The sequence below is a fragment of the Coregonus clupeaformis genome, chromosome 14 (assembly GCF_020615455.1).
Source record: "Coregonus clupeaformis isolate EN_2021a chromosome 14, ASM2061545v1, whole genome shotgun sequence".
NCBI lineage: Eukaryota > Metazoa > Chordata > Actinopteri > Salmoniformes > Salmonidae > Coregonus > Coregonus clupeaformis.
This window is the reverse complement of record NC_059205.1, coordinates 21,552,789-21,562,764: the sequence shown is the minus strand read 5'-3', so window position 1 is coordinate 21,562,764 and position 9,976 is coordinate 21,552,789.

Below are 9,976 nucleotides of genomic sequence, written 5' to 3'. Positions count from 1 at the left end.
CGGAACAGTCAACACCGGCATCTGAGTGTTGTCTCCAGGCATCATTCTCCAACCTATCTCAATATCATAACTTTCTCAAAGGTCAGTAACAAATTACAAACATCACACAGTGTTATCAAAGCTGAAACTAAAATCTGACCCATCACTGCCCCTACTGGCCTAACTGATTTTGCAACCAAGTCTTCTCAAATCTCCCAATCCTTCAATGATAGGCTTGAAGCCTATGACATGTCGCCATGTCACCCTATTAACCCTAGATTTAGCTGTGTCCGGTGCTATCCCTCTTATAATGATAAAACCTCATATGGAAGCTTCAACGTTGACATGTAACCAAATCCTGTCTATCCCTAATGTAAGAATATATATACTTTTATCATCCCAAACCCTCTAAATATCTCTAAAATTCCCCATAGTCAAATTGTCAGGCACAAGCTAATCTTTGAACCATCAAAGTCCTGCTTTCCTACTACCTGATACATAAAAATTACATTATATTTGTCATCTCTAACCTTATGTTCATGCTTATCCAAAGTTATCATATAACATCACACTCTGATCTTCCCATAAACATACCCCCTACCTCACATGTTTCATTAGAACAAAAACAACCTTTAGCCCTCAATGTTTCACCTGAATACTTCAGGATTCCGTTGTTACCTGATTTTCCTTTCCCATTTAACAATTCCCATAGGGTAATTCATTTAACCAAGAACAATTAAACCTAGGCTTAAACCACTGTTCTGACAACGACATTATTTTATCTGTCAATGACTGTTGCTAATACCACAGCCATGACAAAGCATAAGACTGACCCATACCTGATAGAGGCCGCGCGACCGTCTAACATGTTTGGTGCTGGAATTCTCAACAGACATGGACCCTCAAGATTCCTCACTGATCTTACAGAATGAGTTAATCTATCTCTAATTTCCACAACAGAAAAACGAGCGGCACTGATCAGATACCTCTCCCTGTCTGTCATCAAAATCAAAGATCTCATCCTGTCCTCCATGATGAATCTATATTCTCTCTACTACTATCTGTTCTCCTATTTTAACCCCATTCGTCCTATCATTGACAGCACTCTCCATCCGTAACATAACCCATGAGTCTAAAATTCCCCATTTAATTTCAGACAAGTTGTTGTCGATGTCATACTCCCTCTTTTGCTATTGCCATCGTATCACTAATCCCTTCCAAAGTTACCATTAAAGTAGTTGATTTAGCTGCTGTATCAACCCTAATTACTTCTAGTGCAAAAGTTCCCATTATCCTCTGTGTATTATCTATTGTTGGAGTGACTACTGTAATCTACTCCTGAACTCCCTCGGTGACTGCGGAAGCTTCAACAGATTTCAAATCTTCCATTATAGGCATCACTTTACGAATTACATAGCCCTTTAACCCATAATTCTTAACCGGAACAACTTCCAATGCTTGCCCTAGATAAGTACACATATATTCTCCCTGACCTTTCTCTGTAACATTACGCAACATAAGTGAACAGTCACTCCTAACCTCTTCCACTTCATATCATTGTACAACCTATCCCCCCTTTGACTAGGTGCAACAGCTTCTACTCCTGGTCCTGCTAACAATACTTATTCTCCATAATTATCTCTCCATATGGGAGGAACGTCACCATCCTAACCCTAATAAGTATTATTTCCCTAACATTGGTGCTGTATTGGTTCCCTTATAATCAAATGCGATATATTTATGACTTTAATACCTATCAATGTTGAAAGAGTTAACTTGCTTCTCACTGTTGTTATAATAGACTGAAGTGTTAAGATCCTTATTTACTCCTAGTTTTCCCCAGTTTTCCCCTAAGACTTTGAACTCTTTACTTGTACTTCCATCTATCACCACTAGTGTCACTTTTTCCCCAAATCTCAGTCCTTTCTCTAAATCCCTGACTTTCAAACTTTTGATTACACAAAATACACCTATAATGACCTTGATCTCCCTGCTGGGAACTGTAACTATAGATACTCAATCACCCTCAATCTTTTCTTATCATTCAGCAACACATACTTTCTCAATGCATCTGCCCCTATCAGATCTAAACTCCTACCATATCTTCCCACTAAACTTTAAAATGTCCTTCATCACTGTTCTCTCTCTCTCTCTTATTACTAACTTTGAAACTTAGCTTACTGTCTCAGAGTTCCTTCAACCTAGTCCTCCTAATTTATTTTAATCTAATCTTTTCCTCCTAATCTTTAAAACCTTTCCCCTGATTTATTCACAAAATCCCTTTACCACCAAATGTTAGAATATGTGATTGGGAAAGTTCCCCACCTGCTTCTGACTCATTACACACAGACTTGGCAAAACGACTAAACACCTTTTAGCCTAGCCTGAAATCTCTTAGTGTAAGAATGTAACCCAGAATAAACAGTCACCCCTTTTAACTTTTCAGACAGATTGTCTTAATAGACAGAACAATATATTATCATCCTTCCTATGATATTATCTTTTTTAAGCACATGATTCCCAAAAACCCAGTCGTCTAGTGTACATCTTATTGTACAATTTTTTTTTGATTTTTATAGCGGAGCTCCATTGATTCCCTAACTTCAATTGTTAGCTATTTTCTCTTCTTCTCTAATCGATTCCCTCAGCAATGCACCCCCCTTCGTCTCTTCTAGACACTAACAGGTGATCTTCACTTGCTCCTTTGTCTTCCTCTGTTGTTTTCTCCTGACCCATTTCCATCCCAGGTAAAGTAACCCATCTGTCCACAATTATAACAGTCTTCTGAAAGTTGCTGGAAGTGTAGCTGAAATCTTCCTCCTATTTCTTCTTTGTTCTTCTCCAATTCTTGGGATTAAAAATGTTCTCCCCAGGTTTTCTCCTTGTCTCTTCTGTATCTTCAGCGTCTCGAGCTGTTCCTCTAGCTCTCTTACCTCTCCCAAAGTCGTCGCTTCCTCCAGGCCTGATACGCCTCGGTCTATATCTCCTATTTCTTCTTTGCCAGTCATTGTAGGATAAAATCCTCTTGAACATAAAACACCTTTAACCTCCAAATCTTCATCGCTTTCTTCATCAGAACTCGAATCTCTTGTCTCCTTCGTTTCTCTCTTGCCAACTTCCTTCTGATCACAGAGTCATATCCACCCATGCATAACCTCTTCATCATCACTCATCTTCATCATCACTCATCTTCTTTAACTTCCCAGACATCTCGGTTTTTCTTCCTTCTGGAGTTTTGGATTCATCTTTACCGTCGTTTCTGCTTGTATTCGTCTTCATCTCTGATGCCATAATCACCCTCCTAGATGATCACTGAAAGCTTCCTTCTCATAAGGTGGGTGTCTTTTTTCTGAATCCGTATGTGAGAAAGGTGTACTAACTTCTGCCATTAGTTTTTGTAACCCTACTTTCTAACCCTACTTTCTAACCCTACTTTAATTAAAGGATTACTATTTTACCCCTATATCAATCCTTTTATATTCCTTTATTGTGAACTATGTTATTTTAGACTGTATAGCCTAAGGCTTCCCCCCTTAAATTATTAATATAACCCTAACAACTCCAAATAAATTAAAATAAACTCCAAATAAATCAATTAAAAATCATGAATAATTAAAACCAATTTTTATTCCTATATTACCAATTTATCAAGTAGTGTTGGCTATCTTACCACACCCCATCAACTGCAAGTAAATGCAAGTTAGTCCTCTTCAGACTAAAATACCCATAAACAAAGCCTGTAACCCCTTGCTCTATAACCCATAATTATCATAAATTTACAGAAGAATGTCAGTCTTCGATTCCCAACACATCTGTAATCAAACCCCAGTGATACAGAGCCTCCAAATGCAATTTTTTAATGAAATAGCATTTGCCAAGCCTATGTAAAATTGTCATAACATCACATATTTTGTTAGGATGATTTTGTGCACTAGCCTGATCTGATCCTCTCGTCTGCCTCGTCACACCTTGTCACGTGACGCACACGTCAGCCCCTTCTCTCTCTCTCCTCTCATTCCATGTTCCTCTCATATTTCAAAAAACATAGAAACACACAAGATTTCAGCAGTTAATGCAATCACTGAGTATTTCCAACCATTCAATATTCGTTCGTTCTACATTATTCACTCTAAGACTAAACTCAGAACTAAATAGATCGCTCAAAAAACATTTTTATTTTAATCCGTCTTTAATTTAATTCACTTTATTATAATCCGTTACCATATATCTAATTTATAAATTCAATAGGTCACAAAACAAGTTTCATCTTTAACCAGCCGTTGAAACTAAAATCTCTCCTCTGTCTGTCTATTTCCCCCTTGCAGGGTAACGCCAAATGGGACCTATGACCTTAACCCACCATTTTGTTTTGTAGGCTTAGCCCAACCTCATGTCGTAGTTTTTAGCCCTGTAAAATCCCGCGCATGCGCACATCCAATTAAGCCCATGCTTACCACACAATAGAACGCCCAATAGAACGCCAGCATCCTACCTCAGTTTCTCTATTTTACACTTACAATCAGACAATTACACAACAGACCTTACATTTGCGTAGAACTCTGAATTCCACCCAAATGCAAACAAATTTAAGAGGCTTGAATCCCTCACAATGGACCTCCAAGGATACGTTAGCATGTAGCACACAACACAATTAGCATTAGCATTTACCTTAGCCACTATGTAGAATGTAGCACGATTCACACTTTAGCATTAAAAAAAATTAGCCTTAGCAACGATGTACCACGTGGCCTGAAACAATCCAGCATTAGCCTTAGCCTCTAGCTAACTGCGGCCTACTACACAATCACACATCCTGCGCTTCAACCTATCATTGTCTATCGTTACCAATGAAATATAAACCTATCAACCTATCATTGTCTATCGTTACCAATGAAATATAAACCTATAAACCTATCATTGTCTATCGTTACCAATGAAATATAAACCTATAAACCTATCATTGTCTATCGTTACCAATGAAATATAAACCTATAAACCTATCATTGTCTATCGTTACCAATGAAATATAAACCTATCATTCCTATCATTGTCTATCGTTACCAATGAAATATAAATTTTAGAATATTTTTAAAGACCCATAATCGACCGCAACACCCCACATCAACAACGATCCAATTATTTTTAATCTGTACACCTTCAATGCCCTCTCCCCAATCAACGAAATCACTAATGCCCAAATTTTGTGAGTAATCTCACCTTTAGCCGGCTTGGGCAGTAATCACCTCGCGTCTCAGGCAGGAAGCAGAACAATGCAATCAGAATCTCGGTAGGACCTCCATTTGTGGTATCGTGTCGAATGCTGGTGGGTATTGCTGTCAATCAAAGAATCCCCTTAGGCTGTATCGTGTTTTAGAGGCTTTTATTAAGACCACGAGATTACAGCATAAGTACAGACCCGCGGTGTCCGGAGAAACGGCTCCTCTGATTGCCATGACCGTTCTGACGTCTTCCTCGCCTAACCCCCCTATTTATAAACAATGCAAAAAGAGGGGTGGCTCCCTCTTCTGGCCAATCACCAGTTTACAACACACTTCCTGACTATTATATGTGACATTATACTAAACATTGCCTTTTGATACTAACATAACCAACATTCCATTTCTTCATGAAAAACATTTAACAAAGACATAATCTTAATACACTACACCTTCCTCTTTCATGTTTAGTATTAAAGAGGTTGCTCTTTTTGAACCTTGGGTGTGCCTACTGTGGTTTCAGGTTGCAAAACTTCCTATGCCTACATCAAGTTCACAACAGGTTTTCACAACATAGAACGACCACAGTGGATCAAATATTTTATACCACATTCATTGTTGAACCATTCAACTGAAGAACCGTATAACTCCATGTTGGTGATATGGTATATTTCTAGTTGAATAGTCTATATGAATCATCCAGAGACTTGATATTCAGAAAATAAATAGACAACATGTACAATACAATTCCATGTAAAACACTTTACAATAAGTTTCCATTTGTAAATGGTCTATAAAGGGCTTATAATTACGTTATTAATGGTTATTTAAGCATGTGTAAATGCATTATAAACCATTTATAAACAGTTATAACACATTGGTCAAAATAGTGCGCTAGCTGGTCAGTGCATGCCAAATAGCGAGCCAATATTTACCTCTAATTATAACCATTTATAAATGCACTTACAAATGCTTATAAGATTAACCCTAATGTATCATCATGCAACCTTATTTTCAATTGTTTCACAGTAGTTATTTTCTCACTTTAGGGTGTGATGTATTGGTGCTCTGTCACAAGAACAGAAAGGTTTGGTTTTCAGACCCATGGTCAACTCCCATTATGCGTCTTGCCCCACATTTTAAATCCTGATGTCTTGGCCAGATTTACAACCCAGACATTATTTAAGTGATAATGCCCTCGAAGCTGGTGTTTGGAGGATATATTGGCACCCGAGGGCATTATCACTTTTGTTCAACGGGTTACCATCCTATTATCCTTCCACAAGATATAGTCCCGACACAAATCTAGGGTTACTACCCATGCCGGCTGGTCGTTCGTTCTATCGGTTCGGTTGCCAGAGACGTGACCCAGTCGTTCAGTCTTTTTGTTCTGTATCTATGGACGTTTGTTCTAAATGTTCCATTGCCATACTGTCTGGAAACGTTCTTATCCCTTGCTTGCTAGCTAGCCAACTACGGCTAACTTACAATCACTTCAAACAGTGCAGCCAGAATAACAGCAAAGTAGCTGCATTTGCTTAAGCTGTTTTCTAGTAACATTTATTTGGATACATCCATAACAATGAGCTAATGATGCGCGATTTCGCCTGGCATAGAAAATGTGCTCTCTCGTCAGGACACTGTTGTTCAGAGGAGTTAGCCAACAACACAGTTAATAACAGAGGTGGGTAGAGTAGCCAATAAAAGTACTGTTACTTCAGAATAATATGACTCAAGTAAAAGTAAAAAGTAGTCATCCAAATAATTACTTGAGTAAGAGTAAAAATGTACTTGGTGAAAAAACTACTCAAGTACTGAGTAACTGTTGAGTAACGTCTGATTTAGACAACAATCAGACAGACAAAAATACAAAATAATCATCTTTAGGCAAATTATAGTTCATCCAATCAATAAAATTAATTAAAATTAATTATAAAATAGCTTAAATTAAAATAATTCAGGTAAATTCAAGTACTTAAAAAATAAATAAATAAAATAATATTAAATAAAAAATATTTTTTTTACCAAGCAGAACTAGGACGAGGCAGCCCATAAACTCTCATAAACTGTGCGTGTGTGTCTCCACAATGTCTCCACAGTGACAGAACAACAGAAGGAAACACACAAACATTTCATACCAGGCATGCTGAACAGAAAGCTGCACACCAGAAGGAAGCGGTCAACGTAAAATAATCAATAGGTGTTGATTAGGCCTACTCAGTACCTTTGTATTGCATGGCAAGCAACAGCCCTTTTTCTGTGTGCCTAGAAATTAATACTCTGATCTGTGATTAGGCCACACTGCACATCTCACTGAGCAGAGGAAAAGAGCAGCAGTACACATCAACTGAAAAAGCACCAGTCCATGATAGATGGCCAAATAAAACAATATTGCAGGCCTAGTATCCCAGAACACAAATTAAGCTGAATGCATGTTCTCTAAAAGGCATCAGAAGAGAGTGATGTAGTTGTAGATGGGGCATTATGTTTACTTCCAGTTCCAATATCTAACAAGAAAAGTCAGCAAAGAAAAGTCACACTTGTCCCCCCTAAGATAAGCAGCATAAAGCATGTATGATGTGTCTTTACAATGGAGTTATACATTCATAGCTCTGCGCTCTCTAGCACAGCCATTACACAGTTAAGGGGATTAAACGCTTTGCTCAAAAGCACCTCAAAAGCAGCTGAGAGAGGAGCAGCTTCCCCCATCTAGACTCCCACAGACAGACAACAGATTTGGCAATATTCTAACCTTTAGGCTGACACTGGCCCGTTGACTAGAGTCAACACTCCAGGAATTCTTTGGCACAGTAACATGAAAACCCTTTTATATTGAAGGCCCCACTGGGAGTGTGTGTGTGTGTGTGTGTGTGTGTGTGTGTGTGTGTGTGTGTGTGTGTGTGTGTGTGTGTGTGTGTGTGTGTGTGTGTGTGTGTGTGTGTGTCAAAAACATGCAGAAACAAACTATTTCACCAAAGAATCACTCAGTGATGTCACTATTAAGCTTCAACAGTAGCTGGCTCTCAAGGTTCTTGCTGTGAAGCTGTGATCGTTTAGCAGTGAACAGGAGTCCTGCATGACTGAAAAGTCTCTCACAGGCTGCAGATGCAGGAAGACCTGTGTTGACTTTGAGTGACAGCTTCTTGATGCGAGGAAAGGTGTGGAGTAGATCCATACCTGCAGGGGACAGACATGAAAGGTACCTCTCCAGCTCTCCTACTTGTGATTTTCTCAACTCCATGGATGCAAAGAAGTCGTCTTCATCAGAGAGGCCGCTGTTTGCGCTGGTGACATCATCCAAGTCGTTGTCGAGGTGATTTCTGATGTAGTCAAGGCCTGTGGGTTTTAGGGCAAGATAAATCGTTTTTCAAACTAATTAAGTCTGCACATTATTCTTACCCTTCTACTGTATAGGCTGTCAAGCTGCTGATGTTTCACATTAAAAGCTACCTGAGCTTCTAACTATATTGCCACCCTGTGGTTTGTCACTGACACACTATAATCCTAAATGACAGTAACATTATACAGAGTTATATAGGTCAATGTCTCACTTTAACTCTACCCACATGTACATATTACCTCAACTACCTCAACTAGCCGGTGCCCCCGCACATTGACTATGCAACGGTACCCCCCTGTATATATAGCCTCCCTACTGTCACTTTATTTTACTGTATATATAGCCTCCCTACTGTCACTTTATTTTACTTCTGCTCTTTTTTTCTCAACACTTTTTTTGTTGTTGTTTTATTCTTACTTTTTTTGTTTAAAATAAATGCACTGTTGGTTAAGGGCTGTAAGTAAGCATTTCACTGTAATGTCTGCACCTGTTGTATTCGGCGCATGTGACCAATAAAATTTGATTTGATTTGATTTGATTTGGAATGTCTACTGGTTCACATTTGAATTGATAAACAAGAATATTTACCAGCATTTAAGATGTTCTCCTCTGTGGTCCAGGATGTTCTGAATCTTGGTAGGAGTATTGCTGCTGCAATCAGCTCAGGCTCTTTCGTGACGTCTCCAAAACGTTTCTGGATCCCTTGCTGCAGGGTGTGAACAAGAGGTGTACACATTTTGCAAGTTGACTCCAACCTCTTCAGCTTGTCCCGCAACTGGTAAAGTGTTGGCAGCAGGAGGCCCATATGCACAGATGATTCCCCTTGGAGGATATTAAGGGCCATGGCAACAGGCTTCATCACAGCAGCATACTCGACCAAAAACCCAATTTCAGCTGGATTGAACCTATAAAAGATGTAATGATAAAAAAATTACTTATAGCTATTTCTGGTACAATGTCTTTATTATGCATTGTACATGTTAAATACACAAAGGGAGCTCCAGCGTGTCTGATTGGGTCGGAGAAACTGCAGCTTGCATTCACGTTCCACTGTTTCATGAGCCATGGTTGACCTGCTGGTTTTATTCCAAAGAGCATGACATTTTGCAAAAGCAGACCAAGACAGCCTCTTGTATGTTTCGTTTGCAGCTCCTCCTGCAGCAGTGGCATCAACTGTGGATATAAGATTGAGGAGTTGGCATGCACACTTTTGGTGCCTTGGAAGTTGGTACTCAAGGCCTGTGTTGTCATCCAGAATAGCAGACACATCTTGATACTCCACCTCTGACTCACTCTGATCTTCTGTTGCATCATCAAGGGTGGAGTCACTCTCCTCTTGTACATTGATGGCTTCCTCCTCTTTCTCCTCACCATATAATCGAAAGGCCTTCAGGAAGTTTGAGCCACTGTCTGTTGTCGTCCTGGTCACTTTTTCCCTGAT